The following is a 15,179-nucleotide window of genomic DNA, read 5'->3' as shown; positions in this document are numbered from 1 at the left end:
CTGTAAATAGCATTACTTCATTCTTTTTTATGGATGAGTAGTATTCCATTGTATATATAAAACACATCTTTATCTAGTCATCTGTTGATGGACACTTAGAGCTGCTCCCATATCCTAACCAATGTAAATAATGTTGCTATGAACATTGGGTGCATGTATGTTTTTGAATTAGTTGTTGCCATTTTTTATGGATATATGCCCAGGAGTGGGGTGCTAGATCGTATGGTAAGTGTATTTTTAGCTTTTTGGGGAACCTTCATACTGTTTTCCATAGTGGCTGCACCAGTTTACATTCCCACCAACAGTGTAGGAGGGTTCCCTTCTCGCTACATCCTGTCTAACACTTGTTATTTGTAGACTTTTTGATAATAGCCATTCTGACTAGTGTGAAGTGCTTTCTTAATGTTGTTTTGATTTGCACTTCTCTAATAATTAGCAATGTTGAGCATGTTTTCATGTGCTTCATGTGCTGTATGTCTTTAGAAAAATGTCTATTCAGGTCTTCTCCCCATTTTTTTGATTTGGGTGGTTTTAGGTTTTTTTTTTTTTTTTAATTGAGTTGTAGGAGCTCTTCATTTTTGTTGGATATTAACCCCTTGTCAGTCACATCATTTGCAAATATTTTCTCCCATTCTGTAGGTTGTCTTTTCATTTTATTGATGGCTTCCTTTGCTATGCAAAAGCTTTTAAGCTTTTGATGTAGTTGCATTTGTTTATCTTTTCATGTTTTCTTTGCCTTAGGAAACAGATCCTCCACAAAAAATATTGCCACAATTTATGTCAAAGAGTATTCTGCCTGTGTTCTCTTCTAGAATGTTTAAGGTTTTTATTCTTACATTTAGGTCTTTAAACCTGCCCCTATCCTGTCTCCCTGTGCCAACCTCCCTTAGTGCTAAAATAGCTGGAACTGAAAAGTAGCTTCTCAAGGATCTGGCTCTCCCTGTTTCTCCAAATGACGTAACTTACTATCCCCGCCGCTGTGAATGGAGCATAACATTCCTGCTCCTTCGAGCTTCTTCATCTCCTCTTCCCATTTTCTCTCCTACCAATCTTTTCTCTCTTTCTCCTGGGCTTCAGGGTGTACTACTGAGAACCTTATGAGTAATGAGCATTGTTTCGGGGCTGCTCCCCTTTGCCTGGAATTTCTTTTTTCTCCCTTTTCTACTTATCTGAAGTCTCATCCTTCAGTGCTCGCCTCAAGCATCTTCTTCCATCTGCTTCTACAGAAATTCCTAAGAATAGTTTTATTTCTCTGTTTCAAATTTCTATAGCTCTTTTGGTCAGTCAAATGCACTTGGCCCTGATCATGTGTTACCTTTTATTATTATTTATGGTGATTATAAGACATCTCTAGTCTGCTCATTTAGATCATGAGTCTCCTAGGAAACAGACGCACTGTGTTTATCTTTGAAACCTCAGCACCTTGCCGTGCTTTGTTGGACTAGATGCTTTGGATGTTTATTGATTGGGTGGCTTACTTGGTCCTTTACATGAAATCAAGTTTTTGAAGGCCTTCAACTCAAGCCTCCTCTCCTTGGGCTAAATCTATAAAACCTGTCTGAGCCTATTAGAAACAGTTTAAAGAGGAAAAAAAGACTATTTGTTTTAGGAGAAACCAAGCAGGAAGAAAAGAGAAAGGTCAGCTCAAAACTGCCCAAAGGCAAATTTGCCATTTAAAACCAGCAGTCACATTCCTGTGGATGAAGTCATTGCCAGTCTCCGTCAAGGGCTGCTCCCTGGAAGGGGGGCGCTGGTCGGTTCTTAGGGCCTCTGTGTTTGCAGGAGTGGGTGTGAGGCAGAGGAGAAAGCAAGAAGAGGGAGTGAAATGAACTGAAGGCAGTGGGCGGCGAAACAATCGCCCTTCTCTGCCATCATAACAGAAATGGCTTTTGCAAGGGACCTTTTGCATTTATGCAGATTCTTCCGGATGGGTATGAGTCAGGGCTGATGCTGGCCACCAAGCAGGTGACAGCGCTACTTCTGCTATGACTGCTGGTCCACCCTTTGTTTACACGACTCCTTTGTTTTAAAAACTGTACAGAAAGATCTCTGCCCAGCCATTTATAGGCCAAAGTGAAGACGAGGTGAACCTGTTCTGTGGTAAAAGAAACTCCGTGGGATGTGCAGAATATAAGCAGGGCAGGAATGAGATACATAGTAATGATAATAAAAAGAACTTTCATAGAGCACTTAATATGGACCAGACCAAATGTAAAAAGTGTGACACAGAGTAGTTAAACCCTCTAACAACCTGTGAGGCAGGTACTACTCATGTGCAGGGAGGTTAAGTGTTTTGCTATGTATCACATTGCCACTATATGTGATCCCAGAGCACAGGCTCTAATATTTTAAGCAGTAAGTGTGTGTTGATTATTTCTTCCCAAGCAAAATGCAGGCCATGTGGACTAACTGACATAAATCAGCGTATACTGGGGACAATGGGACTAGACATTTACAGTTAGGACAACTGAGGAAAATCCTGATAGCAAAGTCACTGGGCTTGGAATACCAGAAGAAAATCATGGATCAGGTTCAAAGTTCTATTCTTGCCTCGTTGGCAATAAGGAAATTATGCCGTTTATATTTGGAGCATGCAATTAGCATTATCCCGATTGACCTATTGGAAGTGAAAATTAGTTTTGCTTGGAGTTCATCAAATCACTGATGAAAGGGCTTCCTGGTAGACTCAGTATAGATCCCTGATGCTTCTGGCTGTAATTTCCTTTTGCCTTCAAAGGGCCATTTAGAGAGGATACAGTCTGGCCATGATCAAAGTTTTCACCAAATTTTGAAATGTATCTTGAGCTTGTCTTTTCTTTAAATACAGAGTATGTCTGTATAATTAACCTTCTAGGGTATATGAGGTGAGCAGAAAAACATCATCTCACTTGGTCACTTCTAGTTTCTGCCCTCTTGGGTCAGATTTTACAAAGGAATTGTATGTAAACAAGACACCTTGTAAGCCTGTCTGTCCGCAAGGTTGACTTTGTGTGTGGAGGTAGAGTAGGCAGATGATTGGATAGTGGCATTTAAGAGTTTCCTACTCCAATTATTTTCTTTCATTGCCCTGACATTGTCTGAAACTGTGGCCAATTTGCTGAGCTCCTTTCAAGAAAAGAAATGGAGCTGTTTGAGTTAAACTATGGATGGGGTGAGGGGGAGATATGAAGCACTGCCATCTTGATTTCTTCCTGGGGCTTCCATCTTTACCATTTTTAAACACTGCTAGCCAGCCCTAGAGAAGTGGTTAATTTCTGTGAGTTAGCAATCACCATCTGTGTGCTGGACCAACAGATTTTGGCCTGGAGGAAAGTCTTCATAGAACATTAAGTTTTGATGGGAAGGAATAATGGTCTTTGTTGAGCACCTATTATGTACCTGGCATTGTATGGATGTCTTATACACATTAGGGCATTTAAAATTCCCAGTAGGTCTGGGTGGTAGGTAGTGACCGGGATGGAAAGAGACTGGAGAATAGAAAGGACAGTAGCCTAAATCTGAACAGATCTGTCCTTGAACAAGCTGAATGACCTACCTTGGACCCCTAAGTCCATGTCCAGATCTAACATCTCACCATTTCAACGGTGAAGAAAAACAGATCCAGGGATTCTTATTGTAAGTTTATAGCAGCAATTTGCTCAGGGTTGTAGCTAGGGTTGTGGCAGGACCAGAATTCACACCAATATTCCCTATTCCAGGTCTCCTAACTGTAAAACCCATACCTCTTTTGAGGTCCATGGGGAAGAAGTATAAGATGAGAGGTTAAAACGTGGGCTGGCAAGACACATTGCTTGGTTTCTGATCCTTACTCCAAAATGTCCAACAACAGATAACTGGAGGAAGAAGATGTGGTATACACACACACACACACACACACACAATGGAATACTACTCAGTCATTAAAAAAACCCTATGTTCAAACTACTCAGTCCCTGTGTGTCTCTTCCCTCAAAGGTAAATGTGGAAGTGACACTAATAGCAGCTATCTCATGGGCCTGTTGCGGAGATTAAACATTTTAATACGTGGCATGGGCCTGGTGCACAAGTTATCATGCGTGACAAAGATCAGACGTAGAGACTGTTCTCCTGTCTGGTTCTTAGATAGGGCTGAAATGGAGATCCTCGGTGGCTGTCAAAGCAAAAGGCACAAAGCTTCTTGGTCAGTGGTAAAAAGGGATCATTGCTGCTGAAGAAAATCTTGCTCATTTCAATATTTTGCCTTGAAGTGTTCTGGGAGAACTGCATGCTTTCAACCTTGAGACCTCTCAACTAAGAGCAGATAGTAAGCATTGCTTAAGCTTATTCTTAAAATTAGTATTAAAGGAAGCAAGACTGTATGTTAAGAAGACAGGGATCTAAAGGTAAGGTAACAGGCACTACGTAACTGAGGCCAGACATTTCAGTTCTGATTATCTGAAGTTCATTCTAGTAGACACCCATGTAATTCAAGCAGTCATGGAGCAGAATGAGTTCTGTCTCTCAGGTAGACAGAAGAGAAGCTGCTCAATGATTTTAACCCCAATATCCTTTGAAATACAACATGTTGTATACAATATCTTTCAGTGTCAGAAAACGTGCCTTCTGTATTTTTGGTGGGGGGAGGGGTGGCGGGGGGGAGTGATTAATAAGCCACAGACCTCAGTGTTATGCTGTACAATTTTTGAAGCTTTAATATTTTCCAATTTTAACTGAAGACTCCTTGCTTTAAATGAAGATACAATGCAAATATAGCACATGGTGAGGACGTGCAGAAAAGGGAACCCTTGTACACTGTTGGGAATGTAAATTGGTGCAGCCACTATGGAAAATAGTATGGAGGTTTCTCAAGAAACTAAAAAGAGAACTACTATATGATTCAGCAATTCCACTCATGGGCACATATCAGAAGAAAATGAAAACATTAATTCAAAAAGATACATTCACCCCAGTGTTCATGGGAGCATTATTTACAATAGTCAAGACATGGGAGCAACCAAAGTGTCCAACAACAAATGACTGGAGAAAGAAGATGTGGTGTATATATATATATATATATATATATATATATATATATACATACACACACATACATACACATATACATAAATATACACATATATACAATGGAATACTACTCAGTCATTAAAAAGCTATGAAATTTTGCCATTTGCAACAACATGGATGGATCTGGAAGGGTATTATGCTTAAGTGAAACAAGCCAGACAGAACAAATATTGTATGCTGTTACTTATATGTGAAATCTAAAATATAAAACAGACAAATAAATATGACAAAACAGAAACAGACTCACAGACATAGAGAACAAACTAGTGGTTACCAGGGGGCAGAGGGAGGGGGTGGAGGCAACATGGCCTCAAGGATTAAGAGGCACAAACTATTATGTATAAAATAATAAACTAAAAAGATACATTATACAGCACAGGGGATATATAGCCATTATTTTATAATAAATTTAATTGGAGTATAATCTATAAAAATATCAAATCACTATTTTATACACCTGGAACTAATATAATATTGTAAAGCAACTATACTTCAAAATATATGTATATATATTTATATAGCACATGAAACCCATGTTAAGTAGTTACATAGTTTACTAATTTTCTGTAAAATCCTGATTATAATTATGAAAGCACAGTAGATGCTAATGGTTAAACTGTGGAATTAATCTGCATTCATTGAGCCATTACTATAACTCAGTATGCTGGGTATTGAGGATGCAGTGGTGAGTAAGATTTAGTCCCTGTCCTCAAAGAGTTCATAGCTCAGTGGGGGAGAAAAAAGACGTTGCAGAAAAGTACAGCCAATGTAAGACATGTCATAGTAAAATGTGCAAAGTACTAGCATAGAAAACCACTCTTTCTGGGAAAAGTTGCCTTCACCAGCTAAGAGTTCCATAAGATGATTACAAACTGTGACTAATGTAGATATATGCGGTCATCTTAGAAGTAGAACAGATGTCAAACTAGCGAGAAGCACGGCAGTGAGCTCCCAGTGATCCCTGTGTGCACTAGCTACACTGCAGGACTCGGGAATGGCTTTCTCTATCCCATCTCAAAAATCTGCTGACATCTCAGCTCTCCCTCTCGCTGCCCAATTCATTCCTGAATCATGCTGCTGGTCCAGGAGAGAGGCTAGTTTTCTCCTCATAAGTCTGCAACTGTAAGTAGATAATGAATGATGCCGTTTTCCATTTGACCATACAAACAAGCGATGACTTCCGTTAGTATGGAATATCATATGTTGGATAGCACTTTAATGCATTATAAGCAACTTGTAAACTGAGATAGCAGTTGTCGTGGGGTGTGGAAGGAAACAAAGGTCGCACACATATATGATGGAAAAGACATTACAACAGGAAGAAAGGAGCCAGTCAAATGTCGAAGGTCTTCCTCTTCCATGCTGCAAATGAAGCATTTGAGCACTGCATTAATGATAGTATTCTGAGAGCTTCAGACTGCAAAAGGTTAAAAACCGCAAGTGTGTGCTTCTGTATATATCTGTGCATAAATGCGTATATGCAGTTACACATGTGTATATACATATGTATACATGTGCATATTAGCTGTTCATTTCTAAGCGTCGATGAATGTGTACGCTTATAAATATGAGTACATTGTGGGAATATATTTGCGTCTGTGTCTGTGTGTCAGACCAGAAAGTACTGGACCCGTACCGACTGGAAAGTAAGTTTAAGACTTCTCGGATCCTCGCGGGCTCTGTCTCTCCCCACCCCCACCCCTCCGCACCACCAATAGACAAAAGCAGAAAGGATGCCCTGTGACCTGGGACTGCATTAGAAAGTTTGCAGCGCTTTGAGGACCTTCCACCCGGGCACCTCATTGGTTCCCTGCAGGATGGTGGGTTTTCTGAGAAGTCTGCCGATTCCCCCAGCAAAGGGACTGCTGCTGACAGGCTGGGCTGAAGCCCGGCCGCCGCCACCCCGCGCCGGGTACCGAAGTGGTGCCCTCCCGCCGCCGCCCGCTCTGCAGAGGAGGGCCCGGCCCGGGCAAGCTCAGCCGCGGCGCGTGGTCCCCGGGCTGGAGTCGGGCCGCGGCGCAGGCGGGAGGGCGGGGGCGGCGGGAGGCCGTGCCTCCAGCTGCGGAGGCTGCCGCACCGCTGGGACCCGCGCGGTGCCCGGCGCGGCGCCGTCGCCCTCGCGCTCCCGCCGCCCGGCCCGCGGCCGGCGGACTTTGCGGAGAGCGCCCGGCGTAGGCGGCGGCGGCGGCGGCGGGTGTGGGCCGAGCCGGTATTTATAGCGCGGTGACAGCAGCGACGCCGCCCGCCCGTCTTGCCGCGCTTCCCTGCGAGGCCGCGGGCGCGGCGGAGGCTGCGCTCCCCCGGGTCCCCCGAGTGCGGACGCCCCGAGCCCGCGCGGCCCCCTCGGTGAGTACTCGGCCCGGGCGGCCAGCGCGCCTTCCCCCGCCGCTCGGTCCGGCCGCGGCGGAGCCCTCCCGGCCCGGCCGCCCGCCGCCGCCGCCGCCTCCTCGTCCCCTGCCCGCGAGGGCGGCCGCGGCTGCGGCCCGCGGCCCGCCGCCCCGCGCCTCCCCTCCTCCCTTCCCGCGGCCGGCGCGTGGAGGGGCCGCCCGAGTGCCCGCGAGAGGGGCGCGCGCCCTCCCTCCTGCAAAAGGCAGGGGAGACTCGCGGGGAGGGTTGGGGGGGGGAACCTCCAACTCCTGGGCTGGGGGGTGAGGGACGTCGCCAGGGCACGCGGCGAACTTTCCTCGCTCCAGTGATTCCTAGGATGGGAACTGAGGCAAAGCCCCAGTATTATTGGTTAATTAAATTAACAGGTTGCAGTTCAGGGATGTTCTCCTTAAAAAACAAAACCCCCTAAACCCCACAAACTTGAATGTTTGGGTGTTTACCAACTTCCTCCTGATGAATAAAGCTGTGTGTCCATTCGTATTTTTGAAAATGCCAAAGGCCCACAAGTGTGTTTGGCCCATGTGGGTACATTTTGGCTGCCATTATTCATTCTACCCCCTGTGGAACAATAAACGAGTGTGTGTGTGGGGGGGGGGGTTGTGGTTGTGTGTGTGTGTTGTGTGTGAGAGAGACAGAGATGGTAGTAAACATCAGATGCTTATTTTAGTATTTATGTGCAAATAAAAGTCTCAGGAACAGGAGCAAAAATTTTTGGAGTTAAAGTACGCTGAAGAAATATATTTTCCTCCTAGTTATATATGATATGTTGTTTGAAACCCATAGAAGGACTTCTGAGAAGATTTCAGGGTTTCCTTTTGTCTTCAGAAAAAGTTCTTACGATTTATTGACTATAAAGAGTAGTAAGTAGAACCCCTGAAGGAGCTGTTTTATTGTTGTGTTGAGGTTTTGCCGTGTATATACCTTCTAACTCCTTTCCTCCCTTCTCATCTCTGTAGTTTAAAGGTAATTATGGATTTTCTGACCTTTCGACTGAGAGAGTTTTTCCCACATCATCCCACCATCATCTGATCCTGTGATCGGAAACCAGTACTTGTTTGTTGTATTTAAGGTGCTTCTTAAAACTGTCAGTCATTTGAAAAACAACTTCAGATATGAATATTTTATTTTATTCATTAACTTACTTTTTGGGGTGTTTCGTTTAGACTGTGATCATGACAGTTCTTTATTATCAACACATGTCACAGAAAAGGAAGTCTAAACATTTTTAAAGAATTCATTGGTGATTATTTTTCAACTTTAGGACATGAAAAGGCTCATAAGTATTTTGCCATTTTGGTGGAAAGTTGGTTAAAGTCTTAGTTGGGAGAGAACCTCAGACCTGCTTTGTTTCCAGGTTCTCTATTTAAAAGACTTGCATTGGTTCAGTGCTTCATTATCCCAAAGACTGTAAGATAAGAACAAGGGAAGAAAATAACTTAAAGGTTGAAACAATGTGAAGAGAAAGCCTGGGAAGTGATTTATGGGTATGATCCTCTAAATTAGCTAGGGTACCACAAATACCATCCTGGTATCTATGCAGAGCCATTTAAGGTGGTTTCATTGATTGACTTAAAAGGCTGCTTTTTTATTTAAAAGGCTGTGTGGTCTCTTGTATCAGACTAAAAGTAAGAAGTTCCAACTTTTCTTCTCTTATTACTGCTATTCGTATTTTAAAAACCTGCATTAAGAACTTGCGTTATGTCAAATACTGTGTGTCATCACCTCATGCCTGCCTCCCTTTTTATCCAACAGTTCAAGGTAATCAACTAAGACCTACCCTTACCTCAAGGCTGGTCCAGGGACATATATATTTGGTTTTCTCACCTTCTGCCATTTCTCCTTTTACAGACTTGGATATCCCATTTTCCAGAGTCTATTCTGTCTGGAGTGGAACCTTCAGTGTTTTTTCTCACCCAATGCTGGTCTGTTATTCAAACATCATCCATACACTTATTTTTTCATTTATGCATCCATCAGCAAAGGTTTATTGAGTGCTTACTAGATGCAAGTCATCACTTAGTTTTTCCCCTTGCTTCCTTCCCATTAGGACTTTACTAGGCATTTTATACTTCTCAGTGTAGGGAACACACAACAATTAGAGTATTGACTTTGGGGTCATAAAGAGGTAGTTTTGCCTGCTTCTGTCAGTTGGTAGCTGTATGACCTTGGGCAGAATATAACCTTTTAAAATCTCTATTTCTTGACTGGTAAATCCAAGGATTTGGTATAAGGGCTAATGAGATAATGCATGAAAAGTTCTTGCCAAGAGCCCAACACGTAAAAAGCATCTCCAGAATGTTAATTATTATTACTATGTTATTGATATCTGCTCCAACGGTGCTCACCTCAGGAAATGCATTACCATCTCAGGAAATGGCAGTTCCATTGTAGGGTTTGCCAGGCCATGTCCACATCCATTCCATCAGTAGATTCATCAGTAGATCTGTCAGCTCTTCCTTTTAAATGTATCCAGAATCTGACACATTTCCAAGCATCAGGCAGAGTGGTCAGGTTGCATCACTCTCCTGCTTCCCTTCAGGGTACAGCCCACGTGGCAGGATGGCGTCAAGGCCTGATCATGGTGCTACCTCCCAGACCCCAAGTCTCATCATGCTCCCCTGCACTCTGTCCAGTCAAACTAGCCTCCTGACTGTTCCTTAAATGCACTCATCGTGCAGCCAGCGCAGGCCTTTACCATTTGGGGTTGCCTCTGTCTGGACCAGTCTTTCCCCAGATACCTGCTTGCCTCCCTTCCTTCACGTCTCTGTTCAAATGTCACCTTATAGTGAGGCCTTCTTCAGCATCCCTCACCCCTGACACTCCCTGTTAACTTTCTTTAATATCCCCCAAAACTTATAACTGTCTAAACTTTCTTTAATATCCCCCCAAAACTTATAACTGTCTAAAAATACCATGTATTGAATTTTTCTCTGTTTAATGTCTGTTTCCTTCAGTTGAGACTCTAAGATGCAAGACAATAGGGGTGTTGTTGGTTAATAACCACACACGTAGGCCAGTGCCCGGCGCAAATAGGCGATCAGTAAATAGTGAATAAATGAATGATGAAATTTTGGAATTATTATGGAATTAACAAATCTGGGCTTTACCACTTTCTATATATGATTTTGGACAAGTAGCTTGGGCTGTCTGAGCCTCATTTTCAATATTTGTAAAATAAGGATGATGTTCATCCTTTATGTTGTGGAGTGTTTATAGTAGAATCCTTTGACACTGAGAAAAGCATCTAAAAGCTCTCAGTAAACATAACATGTAGTTGATGTTATTTTCAAGTTTAACGGGAGTGACCAAAAGTCACATGTATTTTGATGGTGGTCTTCAGAGTAGGAAGCACCTAAAAGAGACCAGGTACTTTACAAATGAAATCTCCGTTGGTCTTCACTACAGCCCTGTGAGGAAAGTTCTTTCATTAGGAGTTTACTGGTGAAGAAATGGAATCTCAGAGAGGTCAGGGATTGGCCCAAGGTCACAGTGCTAGTGAGTAGCAGAGTCAGGTAGAACCGGACCCAGTTCCTTCCACCACCCTTTGTTTTGTCTTCTGAAAGATAAGTTTTCCTGAGTCTTTTGATCATTCCTATAAAGTCATTCCAGGTCTGTGATTTTTTCACCCGTTAAAAATACTAAGAGGTAAAATGTGATATGAACATAAGTTATCATTTATCTTGTGAGGAAATAATATTAAATAATTTAAAGCTCTGTCTGCCCTTTGGACATGCAATTTTAAAAGTGATTATTTCCTGGGGATTAAATGAAAATACTGTAGAAAGTGTTCTGTTAACTGCAAAGAACTTTACACGTATTAATATAATACCACAGCTAGGTAACTGAAGAAAAGAGCTTTAACTTTGTCTTGTGCTGATGCAGCAAAGTGTCCAAAACTCAGCTGTCTGCTTCACAAAGTGCATACCACAAAAAAAAGTGCAGAGTCTTTTTAAAAATTATTTCTCAAGGAATTAGATTCATGGTGCTGAAATAAAGTTCATACCCTTGGCAGAGTACAGGCGCAGTCATCTTTAATAAGCCCTTTGATGAGACCTAAGAAGGGTTATGGGTGAATATTCAGAAGTAACTACCAAGGAGCTTCAAAAAATTCTTTTTTTATCCTAGAATAGTGCTCCGCAATGAAAAAACGATGTTCATGTTACCTGGTTAGGTATCACTCGATGCTAAGACCTACGTTAGCAGAGCTGTGCTTTGGCTGTGGCTCACTTGGCCAGTGATAATGTCTTTGGTGTAGCATATTTTATCAGTTCATCGAGGACTTTGCCATACACGTTTGTGAGTTTTTTTAAATGGAAGTGATACAGTCCATCGTGTCACTATGTCATTATGCAAAAAGCATCACCTGCGCCAGGTTCCTGCTGAGGGCACATGAAATTCATACCCTGAAGTCCCGGGGTATGTTCATTTATTTGCAGTGACCCTAAGAAGTAAGAAGGCAGGGTACCCTGGTTCATTCAGACAATCATTCCAATGATTATTAGGGCATCGATACTGCCCTGGTCTAGGACCTTTTATGTAAACTGTTGGAGTTACCTCTAAACTAGCCTCGCCACTGTTGTCATGCCTCATACCCGCTGATCATTTTCCAAGCCCAGCAGAGAAGTCTTTTCAAAAGTCTGCTCCAAGCAGTTGCATCACTCTCCTGCTCTGAAGACTTTGATTCTGTAGTTTCTACTCAGTAAAATACAGAACAACACTTTAGTGTGATCTTCGTTGAACTAGCCCCATATTATCCTTAACTCTCCTAAGATACCCCCAAGTGCTCCATTCCAGCCCCACAGGACTGATGCAGCTCTGTGCCAGTCCCAGACCGCCTCGCCTCTGCTTTTGCTCAGCTGATCCTCCCAACTTGAGTGTAATTCCCTACCTTCCATTTTTTTCATTCTTAGCATTCAGTGCCAGGTGAAATACTGGCTTGTGGTAAAATGTATGCCATTTCTAATACCTACTGTAAATATCAGGCCCTCTAGAGTTGGAACCATGGCTGAAGGCCTGTGGATTATCAGACAGTATACGATGTTTCAGCCTTTGGTTACCATCATGTTCGTCACTTCACTGCTGTTACGCGAAAAGCAGAGGCTTCCAAGATATTGAGAGTGACATCTACCTAATGATGTCATTTCTTACAAGAGGGAATTGAATGGTGTGAATTAGTCTGGTTCTCAGAGGTGCAGTGTTCTCTATAAGCAGAGTTGGAAAATCACAGAATGAATGTCAGTGATGCGTTGCAAAAGGACAGTCAGACCACCTCAACTAATACTGATGCTCAAAGGAGAGGGAGAGAGTTCGAACAATCCTGCAGTCGGTCACATGATCCTAGTTCTTTCTAATCATGCTGCCAAGTCCGTTTGCATAGTAATGGTAGACTCCTTGCCCTAGAAGTACTATGAATCTTTTCTATTAGTTGGCTTATTATTAGGAACTTTCTAACCAACTTGTAAAGGGCAAGATTTTGGAATTTATGTCTTAGTGTGGGGAAGGTGTAGCATTGAATGTGGGAGCCACACGGCTTGGATTTGAATCCTGACTCTGGCATAGGCTTGTTTTGGTTTTTTGGTTTTTGATGCAAGTTACCAAACACAGTTTCAATATTGCTTACAATAGAATATTACTTCATGGGGCTGCTATGAAATTTAAATGAGATGTTTGTAAAGCTTATTAGCATAGTGTCTGCTATAGGATAAGTCCTCAATGGATGTTAGTCTTAGTCATAATGATAACAGTGCAGAAGCTGGTGCTGAAATGAGATGGTAACGGTGGGGGTGGGGTGCACCAGTGATGTTTTTGGCCGAGTCATTGTTTTGGTCTTTGGACTCAGCTGCTCTTCCCTTAGTGGAAGTGAGTGGCAGCTTGCTCTGCCGCCTTCTCCTCTCACCTAGACAGTCAGGGGGCTCCTCTTTGGTGGTGGACCACTCGGCATATCCCGTAAGTGTTTGCTGATTGCCTGCTATGAGCCCAGCACTGTGCTGCACCCTGAATGTAAACAGCCCCTTCCCTGAGAACCTTATGACCTGGTGAGGGAGACACACACAAACAGGTCATTTCACTGCGATCTGCTGAGAGCTAAGATAAAGGCACATTTCCATAACATAAAAGCTCATCTACGGTAGCAGAATTGAATTGTAAAAAATTAAAAGGGTTTGGAGACCACATACACTGTGTATCGTAGTCAGTCGGAACAACCGTCATCCTTAGCGTTGTTAACATTAGGGTCACCACATGATTGTACTGATCATCACGATGTTGTCTGTGAACCACAGAGGGGAAAGCAGTTTTGGTGCTCTGGGTGTCAGGCACCTGTGGATCACCAGGCAGGCTTCTGGCAACCTTGTATATGGAGTCAGGAAGTGGAGATGAGCACAGGTGTTATTCAAGTTATTATGCAGATTTTGAAATTTGAGACCCCCTTGAAGACATCACTTCAGCTTTGCAGTTTGAGTCAAGAGTAAGTCGCCATGTTTAGCATAAAATATAAAAGACCAAATGACCCTGTTCCTCGGCTGGTGTCTTAAGTCCTCGAGTCTGCCAGTGGGAATGCAGACTAAGCTGTAAATACGATGCGAAATACGCATTGGAACGAACACTTCCAGCTTTGTTGCGGTGCATGTGAGCGATCCGGGTCCAGGAGTGAAGTTTGACTCAACGCTGGCTCTTTCACTCACTAGATGTGCGAGTTAAACAGGCAGCACCACTCTGCTCCGTTTTCTGACCTGTAACGTGGGCCTGATGGTAGCATTCCCAGCATTGCTGTGGGATTAGGGTCTGTACGAGGGCAGGGTGGTTGTTCAGCACTGTACTTCTCACCTCTTGAAACAGCGTCAGTAATGCAGAGGAACAGCTATCTCCATTTTTTTTTTCTTTGAATGTTCAAATTCAGATTGGGCATGTGGACAGAGCAAGATTCTGAAGTTAAAATCAACAATAAAATAAGTATATGTCAACCCTCCACAAAGCATTTATTTAAAAAAAGAATCGAGGTTATATGTATTCGGTGCTCCAAATTCCTGCTGCCTTGATTGTGTGGGGGTGGGGAAGAGAGGTGGGGGGCAGCTCCCCCAGAGTTCCTCGCTCATGGGAGAAACAACATGGAAACCTGTTCACTCCTTAACTGAGACCCCTGTCCAGTTCTTTTGGGCATTTGGGAACTATTCCTGCTTTGAGACTTACTGGCCTTGAGATGTTTCTGTGTGTTCTCTTCCTGTGGTGGTCTTTGGGCATTCCCAAAGATGTTGCATTGCATAAAATCGAGTTGACAGCTGACCCATTCCGGCATCCAGGCAGAACCATGAAAATGCATGATGTTTGTGTTTGTTCTTCACCACTTTTTCTGCTCTCTTTGGTGTGAGAACCACACAGGTCTTTGACTGGGCTATGAACCTCACGTTAAAAAAAAAAAATCACCGTTCCTTAGTGATTTGAGCTACAGCCCCTGGGAACTGGTATCTTGGAGTATTCATGAAGATCTCAAGGGATGTGAAATTGCTTAGAAGGTTTATGAATCCAGGGCACATTGATTATTTGTTTTGCTAGATTTTATTACAATCTTTTCATGTGTTTACATTGCTTTTCTGAAATAGTTAAGATGAGTCTTCATTAGCTTGGACGGTGGGTTTAACTGACACTGACCAGCCCAGAATACTGGGCTGGATCTCGGGAGCCTTGCAGCCTATTCTCAGGTCTTCCATTGGCTTAAAATTACTTCAGGCTTGTGACTTGGTGTTTTTAGC

General features: G+C 43.1%; 1 protein-coding gene across 7 annotated transcripts in view; it reads left to right on the top strand.

Annotated features, from left to right (window-relative positions):
• TMEM117 (transmembrane protein 117) overlaps window positions 1-15,179 on the top strand; it is a 442,663-nt gene that overhangs the window by 24,733 nt on the left and 402,751 nt on the right. The window contains exon 1 of one of the 7 annotated variants that reach the window (XM_074375003.1): window positions 6,845-6,863. The exons of 4 other annotated variants lie outside the window; for them this stretch is intronic. The gene's annotated coding sequence lies outside the window, so the exon portion shown is untranslated. Of the gene's footprint in view, window positions 1-6,844; window positions 6,864-7,070; window positions 7,390-15,179 lie in introns of those variants that run through there. 2 more of the 7 variants (XM_074375004.1, XM_074374998.1) reach the window with 2 other exon arrangements.

The sequence above is a fragment of the Camelus bactrianus genome, chromosome 12 (genome assembly GCF_048773025.1).
Source record: "Camelus bactrianus isolate YW-2024 breed Bactrian camel chromosome 12, ASM4877302v1, whole genome shotgun sequence".
NCBI classification, from domain to species: Eukaryota; Metazoa; Chordata; class Mammalia; order Artiodactyla; family Camelidae; genus Camelus; species Camelus bactrianus.
The sequence above is the reverse complement of the archived record's forward strand: the minus strand, read 5'-3'. Positions and strand labels throughout refer to the sequence as shown.